The sequence below is a fragment of the Lepisosteus platostomus genome, chromosome 4, assembly GCF_059453375.1.
Source record: "Lepisosteus platostomus isolate fLepPlt1 chromosome 4, fLepPlt1.hap1, whole genome shotgun sequence".
Classification (NCBI taxonomy): Eukaryota; Metazoa; Chordata; class Actinopteri; order Semionotiformes; family Lepisosteidae; genus Lepisosteus; species Lepisosteus platostomus.
Window position 1 is genome coordinate 13722137 of NC_142614.1, and position 14355 is coordinate 13736491.

Below are 14355 nucleotides of genomic sequence, written 5' to 3' on the forward strand. Positions count from 1 at the left end.
TTGGAATATTGTGTACAATCTTGGTCACCGTGTTACAAAAAATAAATCGCTACTCTGTAATCAATAAAAAAAGGAACCTTATACATTATGGGGGATACCATATACATTAGGGAAATTGTAACACTATTTTGTTATTTTGGGGTTAGAAAGAATCGGCATTGATGAGTGCATTTTAAACCACAATGGAAAATAAAATGTACACAGTAATGTGTTAAACCTCCAATTTAAATCACAAAACAGACTAAATTTCCAGGTATGCACAGTGCCATATTGCCATCATTGCCTGCAAATTAGAAAAAGGCAACAAAACTTCCTGCGACATGAAGTGGCCTTATTGCATTGTAAACAAGCAGACCTGTGAAAACGTCTCTTTTAATCCAATAGAAATATTGCTCTCAACTTCAAGACTAGTTTTGCTAACTAATATTACTTCCTTGTTAACTCTGCATGCAGGTCACGCTGGAACATTTCTGTTTGCACAACCTGTACTCATTCGCTTGTACATCGCAATACATTAGTCATTACAGGGTCATGTAAACAGTCATTACATGGTTATTACAGGGACATATCAAATTTTATATCCACAATTCCTTCGAACAAACTGCAGCATGTCCAGCAGGTGAGCAGGAAGGACCGATTTTCGTCATAAGTCTTGCGAACTCTCGTGCTCGCCCACAGCGGGACCATAATTTGGGACAACCTGGTGATCATACAGTACCTTCACAAAGTTCATGATTTTGTGCTTCATTTGGAAATTGTCAAATTTTATGATACCATCAATTCATTTATTGTGTTACCGAGATTTAATTACCAGTCTGAGAATTTGGGACTGCAGTTCCCTAAGGTCTAGGAGAGGTTGTGATCCATGCATTCACAATCTTTAAAGTCACTGTGAGCACAAAGGCACGCCTTCACAATTACTAACAGTGACAAACCAGAGGACACAACAGGAAACACATTTAAAACTGAGAACATTTCATTACACATAGGGTTGTGGGAGCCTTGAACAAGTTTACCAGCTGAAGCAGAAATCATAGATTCTTTCAAGAAATGGCTAAATGTGATCCTCAGATCAATTACCTATTTACTACCAAACAGGCTAGACGAGCTGAATGTCTTCCTCTCATTTATAACTGTTCTTATGTTCTTAAGGAGGCTCATTCCACTCTTGGCACAGCCCACCGCTACTGCCATCAACTGGATGTGCGTGGTGATAATGCCTATCAGATTACAATACTGGAATCAAGATATCCATTTAAACTGATCTTGAAAATATTTAATTAAATCAACACTTTCCTATTCATATTTTAATTTTACTGTCATCTGATCACAGATCATCTCATCAGAAGCAATTAGTCTTCTGATGAGATGATCTGTTAGGCAAGACTGGTGGACAGCAAAACACCTTTGTAACCAATGACTTTTTTTGCTATGAGCTTGCTGGCAAAATCACAATACGGCACAGTTCTTCACTTTTTTCCTAAGCAAACAATAATGAAATCTTACTCCCAGCATCAGCTGAAGTCATACCCAGACAATCAAATCAGTCCTGGGACTTGTTACTGACGAGCACACACGAGGACGATCTTATTGTCTTGCCAAAGAAATGACATATCTCCTTGAGGGAAGACAATAAGAATTTCTTGTGGTTTTAAAATGCAAGTACACAAGAAGCTGTTGTTTTCAGCAGAGGAGTAGTTGCTGGAAATACGTCAAAAGTCAAGTCATGACTGGCTTGATAAAAGAGATTTTAAGGAATTTAGAACTTAGCTTATTTAGGGCTTCTCGCAGAGCCAAGAGATATTAAATCACCTTACAGGCTTTTTAATGTGACTTGTAAACAAATCTACAGTCATTGGTTCTGGGCCATAGATCTTAATTCATCCTGAGGTTTGTTTTAATCAGAGTTTTTTTGTGCTCCTTACTTACGCAAGGTTAAATCAATAGTATTTCCTAATAAAACAGAATCTTGCTCACCTTGTCAGGTGACTACTCTCTTATATTCAATTATTAGGAGTGTCAGAGCTCTAGCACTAGTCTCCCCTAGGCTGACTGTGGTGCTCTTGGATTGCTCAAAGCCTAAGAACATGAGAAAGACTTCAAAGTACAAACATTTTGTATCTTATGAGAAAATTAACTTCAGTGTCCCTGCACAAGTCTGATCAAAGTCACAGGATCAAATGACTTCTGTATCTGGCTGAACAAAGACTGTGTTGGTCAACATCCCATTACAGACTTTAGCCAATATTGAACTTACGTCTCCTTTTGAACTGCAGAGGTTAAGGATGTAAAGTCTCAGATGAAGATCCCTGACTTGGATAATGTTTTTATCTAAGAAGACTCACAGTTCACAATACAACTAAACAATCATACAGTATGTGAGTATAAGTGTAGCCCAGTCTTCATGAGTACACCAGTTCTGTATGGAATGAAAATTCACACTGACGTGTACATAAATACTGTACAAATGCAGTCTGAAATATGTCCCACAGCCTTCTTTTAAGTGCTGTATGCTATAGAAGAGGGTTGGACAATTTCACATATTGTATCTGCATAGTTGTCCATTAAGATTCAATTTCCCCATATTACAGTTCCTCTGCTGAACTGTAGCAGCCACTCAGGAAAGTGACCTATTTGAGACTAATGCCACAGACTACAAAAATCTGCATCTTCAGACGCTGACACAGAACAGACACGTTATATAATTTTTCCTGGCATTGCTTTCCCTAGCACAAATTGGCTGTTTACAATGATTAAAATTACTGTGTATTTTCAAATCTATTAAACTACATGCCACTCTGGTTTACAATAAATACTCTGACAGAAATTACAGTTGTTCCAGATGGCATTTCTTTTGTTTTAGATCCAGTTTTTCAACCTGAAATCTTAAAAAAAATAGGTGTAGAAGGGCTTTCTAATGAAAATGAAGGCTTCCCACCAGAGATTATATTTGTAATTGTTCTCATATGCAAAATGTTGTGCTGAGGCATTCAGCACTTTGTTTCAGCCTTTTTCTGCCTGTTAAATCTCATAAATCGAGCAATGTTGCTGGCTAAGAAGATGTGTTTCATGGCTCACTCACAACTATGTACGTCTGGAAAAAAATGTGGAAGAAAGCCTTTTCGATATTTTGGTACATAAAGTTGTAAAACAATGTTGTTCTTTTGTGTGACAAAAATTTGGGCACAACAACCCAGAAAACATTTTTCTACCACCTGGGCACTTGTGCCAAAAGAGACAACATTGCACTTAAGGCGCGCGCGTTACGGGTCTTCAGCAAATGTATTTTCCCGTGGTACCAGAAGCAAGCCTGAGTCGCTGTCTGACAGTGCCGTGGGAAACAATTCAATATTCAGTTTGGGGAAGAGTTCAACTGCATTTTCACCGAATCAACTACTTCACTAGGCTTTTACAAATGATAAAATTACATCTATCAGAAATGGGAATCTACACTCTGTTTTTTTAAAACTATTTTAATCATGATTAATATTACAATAATATAAATATTATCATTGCAGACATGCTGAAAAAGGCACTAAGGCAGTATGTTTCAGCTGTATTGAATGACTTGTAGAACTGTCTTGTCTATCTCCCATGGAGGCCACCAGAAGAGCCGTCACTGTCCATTTTCTAACACTCATAGGCCCAATCTAGGTGAAGGAATGTTTATGAAATCACGGATCGTGGTTTCTGTAGTCCCACTACACCAACCACCTGGAGTCTTCAGGATGCAGCAGAGAAAGGCACGGTAACTAAAAGGATCCTCCATTCAAAATGAGCTGACTACTTTCTGACAATTGCCTCGTCTCTCAGCCGGGCCTTCCTGGCTATTGGGTCATTTGCAATGCAGTAACCAACAGATCTCACTAAATAACTGCAAAGCAAAAAACAATTAAATCAATCAATATACAGAGGGGTTGCCTGCATGTAATGACATTATTCTCCCTGTGCTGTGAGCTTTCAGACTCACAGTGGAGCATGATACAGCACATGGCCAGAAAAAGCACATTGCCCTCACAACAAGCACTTCTCCCAAATGCATCATTTTAGGTGTTCAAGTTCCAAATTGTCCCGAACACCGAACGAGGAAATTCCATAGGGGCGCCTTTAGGTTCTTTATTGTAACTATATATTGTGGTTTTCAAGCTACCCTAATTCTACACAACCCTGTCTCACTTTCCCTTCAGCTTTGCAATGACCTGGCACACACTGCCCCTCCTACAATATATCATGGAGCTGACAAGCTGCCATGTTGTGTAATGCGAGACTCTGAAAAGTTCTACAGCTGTTCAGATTTTCTGCCGGGTCTGCCACAACAATGATATCATGGAACAAAGCTGGAATGTAACCATAATCTGCTGGTTAACTATACTTTAACCTCGGTCCCTACACAGCTCACCACACACACCAGACAGGGTCCGCAGTCCTCGAGTAGCCCAGCTCATGGAACAGGGATTGCAAGGAGAAATCACAGCATTGAATTTCAGCTTATTGGACATATCCAAGCAATACCGTGTTGCCACAGAAAAAACAACACACACGATACACTTAACTAAAAAAACAGAATAATAAACGATTTTATTTAGTGCCTTTAGCAGTCATCTCAGAGTATTTTTCAATACATAAAAAACATATCACAACAAAATTAAAAAAATACAAAGTCAGGTTTCATACACCCAAACAAGTCATTGCAGTATTGACATAAATACAATTACTGTAAGCACTACTGCAATAATTATCAGCAACGGCATTACCTAATGAAAACCATATGAAGTACTGTACGGACAAAAACTGGAAGTCCATGCAATTACACATCTACTGCATGGCCTACAGCATAATCACTATAAATAACAAGAGAAAGTCATCACTCCATAAGTCATACTTAATACAGGGGTGTGATTGCAGCTGACAAACAAGGCCCTCATCTCTCACACCTCCTCCAAACCCCACACTACAGGAAATGACTGAACTGCTAAAGGCTCTTCTGACACTAAAATGGAACGTGTGATTCAAGAAACCGATGCTCTCTTTTATTAAGGGCTTGTACTGCCAGCAAGCCACCTGGAGTTTCTCTGTGGCAAAGGCAGTGGTGAATCCCACTCTGAGTACCAAATCACATAAACCGCTGTTACTGTATTTTTTAATAAAAAGGTGAGATGCCTGCAAATTCTGCGCTCTTCACTGCATGTGAACGTTGCTGTTGTTGGCATCTCTTTGAAGTAGACCTTCACACATTCCTGTTTACCTTCTGATCTGATGCCCGCACTTTCTGCCCCCCAAAAATCCCACAGCCCAATACACGCTGTACAGTATGAGACAGCCCCAGCTCCTACCTGTACCAGGCAGCTGCAGATCTTCCTCTTAAAAGCTGCAGTCAGACCGGACTCCCTGCAAAAACAAATGCGATTACATAAAGACAGTTATTAGGAGGCTCATGTTACGTTTTGACAAGAAAATTAACAGCCCGTGTGCAGCTCTTCTCACCCTGCAGGTCTCCCTTTTATGGTGTCTGCCAGTCTGTGCAGGGGCTGCTATCAGTGCAGGAGGAAGCAATGCTCTTAATCAAGATATGATTAAACAACCAAGTGGTACACAGAAGTTCTTTTTATCTTTCTTTTCTCTTTCATAATAGCATGACATTACCCAGGCATCATAACACTAGCACTTCGCTCATTTATTAAAGCTAGATAAACAGGAATTGTTTCTTCTTACAAAAGCCCTGCAAATTAACCATTGTCCTTTTAGCAATTAAATGACTTGCACAAGATGCTGAAGACTTTAAAGTGGCAACTCCAGAAAATGATGGAACAAAACCATCAGTTTTTTTAAAAAAATAGACTATGCCCAGTAACGGATAATGCTGTATCACAGGTTAGCACACAAGCCAGCAGCACTGAAGGCTCTGGTGAATTAGTTTTCAACACTCTTGCTTGGCAAATGCAAACTTCCCCAGGGATCTGTTGAACCAAACACCAAAAATTAAGTTGTTCTTTGAGTTTCAAGGTGTTGTAAATGGCAGATGAAGGCATTTTAGACACCAAAAATGGTAAATAATGGGATGTGAATTCAAAGCTCTTCTTTACACAAAAGTTCATAGGAGTCTGGCAAAGGCTACCCTGCCATGTTGTCAAAGCCAATGTCTTGGTTTCATTCAGAAGTGGCTGATTGAGCTCCCCAGATGAATGAGCTACCAGCAACGAAAATGAACTGGACTGGCTGAATGGCTTCCTCCCCTTGGCAAAGTTTCTCATGACGTTAAAGCCTAAGGTAAAGTCAAATGCACCCACAAGGTATACTTCAATGCACAGCAGACACCTTGCACTCTGTGACTCCACTTGCCAGATTTAGAAAGCCAATCCAAACAGAAGCAATTCCTTAGAGGTCTTGAGCACCAGTTCAAGTACAGTATGAAAAAAATCATAGAATACGGCTTTTAGAATTGTGGTCATATCAGTTTCATACATTTTTGTGATTTTATTTTTAAAAAAGCTACTATGCAAAAAAAAAACAACCAAAAATTAACAACATAATGGCTTGTGTTTTAAAAAAAAGAGAACAGCTGACAAATCTAGCATACCACTTATTTTACAGAAGGCATTACAGAATACCGGTCCTTGTTGTGGAATTACACATCATTCACTGAAATCCCCTTCACGCTACTGCAATTGTATTAGCTAATGTAATGTTTGTTTAAGCAGAGCTGCTGAACTCAAACGTAACCACAGCTTTCATTTAGACACGATTCCAGTTCGCTTAACCTTTTGTGATATTTATTCAAAATTGTGCAAATATCCCCACAGAAAGATCACAAGCAGGCGGGTTTCCTATTTTCAAGACTTCCCACGCTGCTGTCAAGAACCCTCCGAGAGGTGACAAATAGTTCACCTAAAACAACATTAGAAAGTCCAAAATTAGCGCTACTCTGGGCTTGTGAAACCGCTGGTTGCTTTTCATGCATTTGCAGTTTACGTAAGAAAAACGAGATATCTTGAGGCGGCTGTTCTCTCAACATCTTAATTAACCCGTCTTCCTTTTCCTTTCAACTCTTCACTCCGTGGGAGACAAACGTCATTGTTTCGGTTTTTCTTTTCACCCCGTGTGCTACGAATGTCAGCAGGAGTCCCGAGTTCGACAGAAGGAGAATACCAGGTGACATGCCTCATCCATAGTGAGTTTACAGAGCAGACACGAAGGTTTAGGGAGGGATTATGAAGGGATCAAAGGAGCTGCTGTCTTTACAATGGGGAGTTACAGAGAAGTGTTTCAGGCTGAAGACATTACATGTTTGAAGGTGTTACTGCTGTCAGCTGGTTTATCCAGCGTGAGCATGAAAAGCAAAGTTTACATTCCAGTACTGTTTTTTTTACGTTTACCAGACTTTTCCTTGGAATACATGTTTAATGAGCATACTCAGTAGTACACAAAATCCTGGAAACAGTGACTTTTTATTTTTAATTATATCAGGGTGTTTTTTTTTTGCTTGAAGCAAGATCAGAAAGATAAGGTCTGGGCTGGAATCAGAAAGCATGTGCAAGCAGATCTCAATACTCAGTGAGGCAGGGCTGAAGTCAATGTTACCACACAGTGCTTTTAGAGTTAAATAGCTTCAGTGCCACTGTTCTTCTCTGGCAATCCCACACACATTACTGGTAAGCACAAGGTCTCCCCATCCACTTTATTTAAAAAACATAAGACGATTCACTTACTAAGAACGCCTTCTATCAGGCCTTTCAGACCACACAGCTATCTGTGCCACGCCAGCGAGGAATATTTTCAAATTTCCTTTGTTGTTGATTAATAATTTTAATGCACACTTTCCTTTTTTACTCTATAAGGGCTCACTTTAGACACGCTGCAGTTGGAGCTGAGCTCTTGCCAGCCTTATCATTTTTTCAAATGTAAACACGAGTTAGTTTGCCATCTTTTTGTCAAGAACCCGAAAAACACTGACAATATGATGATGAATAACAGTAACACGAGACGAACACTTTGTGAAAAGAAAGCTGAGGCACGGCCCTGTTACACTTTTGGGAACTTTTATTCTGAGATTTTATCAAGAGCTTTTCTCTCTTAGGACGGGCGTTCACCTCTCTCCATGCTGGTGATGTTTAACAGCAAGCTGTTCTGCTGATGAGTAAAAGACACCACTGGATGATATTAATATAGTTCACCTCAGCGTCTCAGGCACTGAGTGCACCGCAGACATTACTTAGCTTAACTTACTTAGCTTAACAATACTTTTGCTTTCAGAAAACTATACATTTTACCACATAACTTGCATTAAATTACATAAAATTACACAAAAATAATGCATTAGAGAAAATATCAACACCACATAGTAATACAGTAGCAGAGATGAGGTCTGGCTCAAAGAAGCACTTTATAAAGTCTTTATAAATTCCTGCCCCAAGTACAGTGTAGTGTGAAAGTACTTCAGCCCCCCTCACGTTTACTATGGATACCAGTAAACATCAGCAGACACCAGGGAGACGTGTATTAATGCCTGGGATTCAGAACACAAAAGCCATTTGATTCACATCGACATTGAGTGTTATTATCCAGACAGAAACATCTCGTATCCGGTCAGTAACATCTCACTATCTATTTTACCATCTCAAAGTTCCACATTGTTGCTAAAGTTTGGCGCAAAACATGACAAAAAGGTCTATCTGCATTGCTGCTATGCGTTTAATTAAACTCTATTTCAACTCTATCTCATATTCTTTGGTCTCTACTGATATCCTAGTTAAAAAGATCCGATTGAATATTCCACTGCAGCCATACTGAATGACAAGATGTATTACCTGCCCCAACGTTTGCATACAGCACTGAGTTACTGCCATCAACAATACATAGAAAGAGCTGTCACAGACCAACATGGGGAAATACGAGGAGCACAGCCTTAACGTGTGCATAAAAAGTAGGTCAGGCTTTAATCAAGGCAAGTCATGTTCTTTCATCTTCCAGGTGAAGTATCTGACTCTTTTCAAGCAGCAGAAGAGGTTTATGTACATACCTTCACCCATCCCCTTTGTTCATCTGTGCAGCACAGCGTTGCAGCAAAAATGAAAAGAAAATACACAAAAACAGGGTAGTCGTGTTGAGAATGCAGTATTAAGAGATTTCAGTAAGAGGAGGGAAATGGTCCCAGGCTGATGGCATATTACCCTTTAATAATGTGTCTATCAGCAGAGGGAGAGGGATTGTGCATTGAAAGCTGTGTGACAATATTTTACCTCTCCTAGAAATGTTTATTCTACAAGGGGAACGGTTTATTCCCAAAAGGGGGGAGTAAATGCTTCCTTCACAAACAGGGGACATTTCTTACCTCCCCTCCACACACATAACCTAGAAAAAAACTGTAAGATTGTAAAATCTTCAATCTTCGTTTACTTTAAGAACGGTCAACTAGGACAACTCAGTTGACAGGCTACAGGACTGATTTGACAGTCACAGATCACTTTTACCTCTGCTGCCCATAGGTCCCAAACAAAGGGCTCTGCAAACTGCCTGGAAGAGCAGCAGGTGTTGTCTCGGGGGGTATCAGGTGCTGTACTGAGCAATCTAGACCTATTAAGCTCTCTTCAATGTTCTCACTTCGCTTTCTTATTCTGACATTTTTGAGTCTCAAAGTGCTGGGCTCCTCATGTTAGCTTTAACCATATATTTGAAACACTTTGTCTGTCCAAAAGAACCTGCTTTGGAAGACTAAGGTCTGATAGCTGGAAAACAAAACCAAAGTGCTCTACAGTTTTAAGACACTCATTGACACTCTGTATCAATGATACTGGGGTGGATGCATTTGGAGCATTCTGATTTAGAGTATTGGGAATATAGATGCTAAGATACAGATATAGAACTCTAAGTCCCATTATCTCAGATATTTCAATACATACATGGTGACAACTGTCTGGAATGCAGAATCATCAGTGTACGTGAGTCTGATTATTAAAGTCAGGGTGGTTTTATTATTGGACTGGAGTCGTAGTTGGAGATTAAATAAACATCCATTTGATAAGTCATGGAGACTCCAGAAAGAAGCTTGCCCATTATCAAACAGAGCTTATTTATAATTTTCCCTTAGAAATGTTAATATCATGAAGAAACATATAATGTTACATTATAATATGGTCATACTCTTAAACTAAGTCTGTTAAGAGACCTGTCTGTGTCACAAAACTTACACACATTTGAGAGCAGGGGCTCTGCAACATTTTGAAAAATCAACAGAGCACAGATCTGAAACCTCACGTCTAGGATTCCTGCACAGCAAAGCAGCTTTTCTACAAATAGGACCCTACAAATCCAGTCTTGGCTCAGATCCACTCTGTACTCCCTAGTTTACGGTTATCTCTGTATCAGTTTAGATCTATTAAATAAAGCGGGATTTGGGATACTGATGAATCAATGCATCCTTCTTTGCAATGCTGATAATATGAACTGAAAATTTTATGTTGCTTGTCCTGTGTACAGTAATGTATCATCCAGCAAACCACTATGATCACAGATGAACAGGAAATGTTGCTCAGCCACGTTGTAGTGAATGGAAAGGAACATTAAATGGATATTGCTGATGACAAACTCCAATGAGAAGTGCAACTAAAAATACCAAGCGACTGCTTTGTGAAAAGATATCAGGAAAGAGGAAATAATCAATGACTATGGTCTTACTCAGCAGCAATAATGAAGGCGCTGCAATGGAAGCTGTGATCCATCTCATCTCCTTCACTCACAGAAATATAAAAACAGGCTAAAACTATCATTCAAAAAGCTGTAAAAATTCGCTGAGACACATGGTTGCATTTTTTCTTCACTGTAACAATGCACACACAGTGTTTGCATAAACTACCATATGTCTAAACTGCAAGTAAAAATTATTAACAATAAGGACACCTTTATCCAAGACATGGTGCATAACAATAGCTTGGACAAGAAAGTGTCTAAATTACATTGCATAGAGCAACAGAATAAAGATATTGACACAGCAGGGCCTTTTGAAATAAGAAATACTAGCCAACAAAAAAAGGGACAGAATTAGTAAAACAGCGAAACCGCAAGAAAATGCAATCACACAAACCAGAGAAAGAGGCAGCAGCACGGATTCAGAGAAACCAGAAAGATGCCTCACAGAAGAGAACAAGCAGTGCTACTGTATATGCTATGGAGGACCACAAATTTTAGCACACAGCACGAAAAAAAGGAAAAAATATTCCCAAGGCAATAAGCAATGTGAAGTTATACAATAAAGTGTCAAATTCCCTATTGATCCACACAGTGCAGAAAAAAGCTGCAAGGCATTTATCGTACTGACACACTCCGACTTTGACCTGGTTACTACACTCCTTTATTTAAAATAACCCATGGCCACTTTCTCTTCACAGCAAAAAGCTGTAGTGGAAAGCATCAACCATGTGTAGACACAGCCTGACAATATTATTCCAACTGGTAGTATACCCCTGGACAAATGTGCTTAGGGTAAAATACAGTATATCCGTGCTGAACGGATGCTTCATTGTGCATAAACCACATCAATAAGATCAGGAAAAGAGCTATAACACTCTATAAAATATTGTCTTTATATATTTTGTTCACCAAAATTAACCCTAACCCTATCCCAGTTCAGCTAGAAAGTATTCTCAAAATGATCACTTCTTATGGCTTTGAGTGGACGTCATCCATGTTTATACGTTATAATATAAAGACTTCACTTGTTCCTTACTTTAATATGACTTTCGTAGTAGTCAGAGGAAATGCCTTAATGAAAAAGCAGCCTTAAATGAAAACAGGTTTCTGTTAACTTGTTCTTTTACCCCTGTCAACCATATTATCTAACAATTTAAAAATGTCCCTTTTGTACTTAGGTATCATACAGATTGAACAGAAACATATATCTCCTGATTTGACTACATCATCATCTGTAAGCCTTTGGGAATTTGAGGATTATACATATACAACCACGCGGACACATAATACAGGATATACAGTAATAAGACGATTACAAAACCTTTCCTTAAAACCTGATTTAGGCCGCATTTCTGTAAGCAAGCTCACTTCATGATCAGCCGCGTATGACAGTGAGCAGTTTTTGCAGTTCTGAGAATGAAGTTTATCAGAGACAGAATGTTAAAGTAATTGAAGATCTCAAGGTTATAGTGGAATTATGTGCCTGCAGGAATTCAGTGGTATGAAAGTGTTTTGTGCTGAAGAAACCATCACAAAGGAAGGTATTTCGAATACAGGCATGGTTGCTACTGTAACAGATGAAGTCCAAGGCCAGTAGCTCTGTTACCACAGTAACTACAATAAATAAGCACATGACTTAAATTGGTTAGATGGTAGCTTTTGGGGAGATAAGGACAGGTCACGGGTGCAGTTCTCAGAGTCTGAGAAATATTTTTATCACCCCCATAACAAAAAACACACTCTTCTGACTGAACATTTCATTGGAATATGCTGTTATTATTAAACACATGAAGAGATAAGAGAAAGGGATCAAAGAGACTACTAAGGAAAATATCTTTAACCCTGGAGAAAGAGTTATCCTGAGAAGAACAGTTGGTTTTAAAACAGATTGTGTTGTCGTAAAACAGAAAAAATGTTGAACAGTTTTTAATTACAGCGTGTGGAATCGGGCATGTTCACCTTACCTTGCAAGTGTACCTGTCTTCTTCTGCGCAGACTATTTCACGTTTGACTTGACCAGTATCACACTCTGCTTCTCCTTCTGCCCACAGCACTGCCCTTAGCATCTCCCCAGCCTCCCCTCCAGGAATCGATACAAATATTGGTTGCTTACACCTTGCGCTGTTGTCCTTCAGCAGGTTAACAAATACCAATGCAGGGGATCATGCAAAATCCATTGTGGAATCTGCACAAGCAATTTGTTCATCCTAAAAATAACAAACTCTCTGACCCCTGTGGGTTCACCTCTTCATGGAAAAGCTAACCTCCTGAACACTGTTTGAAAGGCATGACTAACCTGCTACAGAAAGATCCTAAAACCACTTGCTGTGCCCCGGGGAAACAGAAGAAAACAGTCTTTGATAGAAAGGGGTCTTGGTCCTCTCCAAAACTGACAGTGACCTCTTCGCATGTCAAACGCTCCAACAAGCAACATAATTTCAATTAACTAGACCCTGAAAAAGGACAGAAAGGCATCTATCTGATCGGCGTCCGTGTAAATAATTACAAGGCACTGCTCATTACTGAGCAACTCCCAGGTCAGCTCCTCAGTTCACATTCCACCACTAATTAAAGTCAATTTTGGCCAGAATGTGAGCAAGGTCCTGTCTCAAGTTTCCCACACACAGCTCCATCACCAAAACAGGAACAAATATTATACTTCGTATACAAGAGAGGCTACATCAAACCTTCGAAATACTGGTGGCATGTTTGTAGGTCTGCCATTATGTTTGGTTACTTTGGTTACTTTGCGCACTGTTCTACTCAAAGTTGTCTTCTTGAGCACATGATAGTAATGCCAAGCAAATTTTTCAGCTGGACATCTCGTGCATTTCAGTGTTGTGAAAAGTTAAAATACATCCATTTGTTTAGAAACAAAAAACACTTAAAGCCAAGGCTTTGATATGGTTATTCCAGTTTAGTAAACTAACTGTCTTTCTTATGAGATCATACTATAGTTCAAATCGTGCTTTAAAACAATCGCACAAGGTTAATTTTTATGAGATTTCATTGAAGCGTTAATCATACTTTTAAATACTAAGTTTAACATCTTTTACTTTGGATGTGGTAAGAGAAGGCAAAGAAGAATTCAAATAGGCCTTTCAAAAAGAAAACAAGGCTTTTTTTCAATTAAATTACTGCAGATAAATGCAATGTGTGTCCTATTATCTACCACATAAATGTTTAAAAAAGGACTGTGGATAATTAGCTAAATACTTTCACAGGTAAAAGCATCTGCATAACCTTTTTTCAATTTTGTGCTTATTACCCCAAAACAAAACAGGAATCCTTGAAATTTTCCAGGATTTCTACAATCTGTCCAATCGCAGGCTCTGTTTTCAGGCTGTCAAAACGAGTATGAGCGCAGTTCTGAGCACTCCCTGAACAGCCAGGCTACCAAAGCCGATCCAAGTGTTTACTGCAGGCCAGGGTCCCTGGAGAAATGAGTTAAGAACGAAATGCAAAACAAATGATGTCAGTGTAGCACCGCAGCTACTGGCAATGGCGAGCAAATGCCCCCTTGAAGTCAACAATTGCTAAGTCAATAGTGAACAATTAGGATACTAATTTTATTTACAGTGGCATGTCTGGTTTAGATTAAGATGAAGCAATTTGTATTTTAAACGTAAAACACTCTTTCAGCAAAGGATGAAAATGATGGCAAATGAATTT

General features: G+C 39.2%; 1 protein-coding gene across 4 annotated transcripts in view; it reads right to left on the bottom strand.

Annotated features, from left to right (window-relative positions):
• bmpr1ba (bone morphogenetic protein receptor type 1Ba) overlaps positions 1-14355 on the bottom strand; it is a 159904-nt gene that overhangs the window by 96512 nt on the left and 49037 nt on the right. For 3 of the 4 annotated variants that reach the window (XM_088628613.1, XM_088628614.1, XM_088628615.1), the window contains one exon: positions 5334-5388. The exons of the other annotated variant lie outside the window; for it this stretch is intronic. The gene's annotated coding sequence lies outside the window, so the exon portion shown is untranslated. The remainder of the gene's footprint in view (positions 1-5333; positions 5389-14355) is intronic. 4 annotated transcript variants of the gene reach the window in all.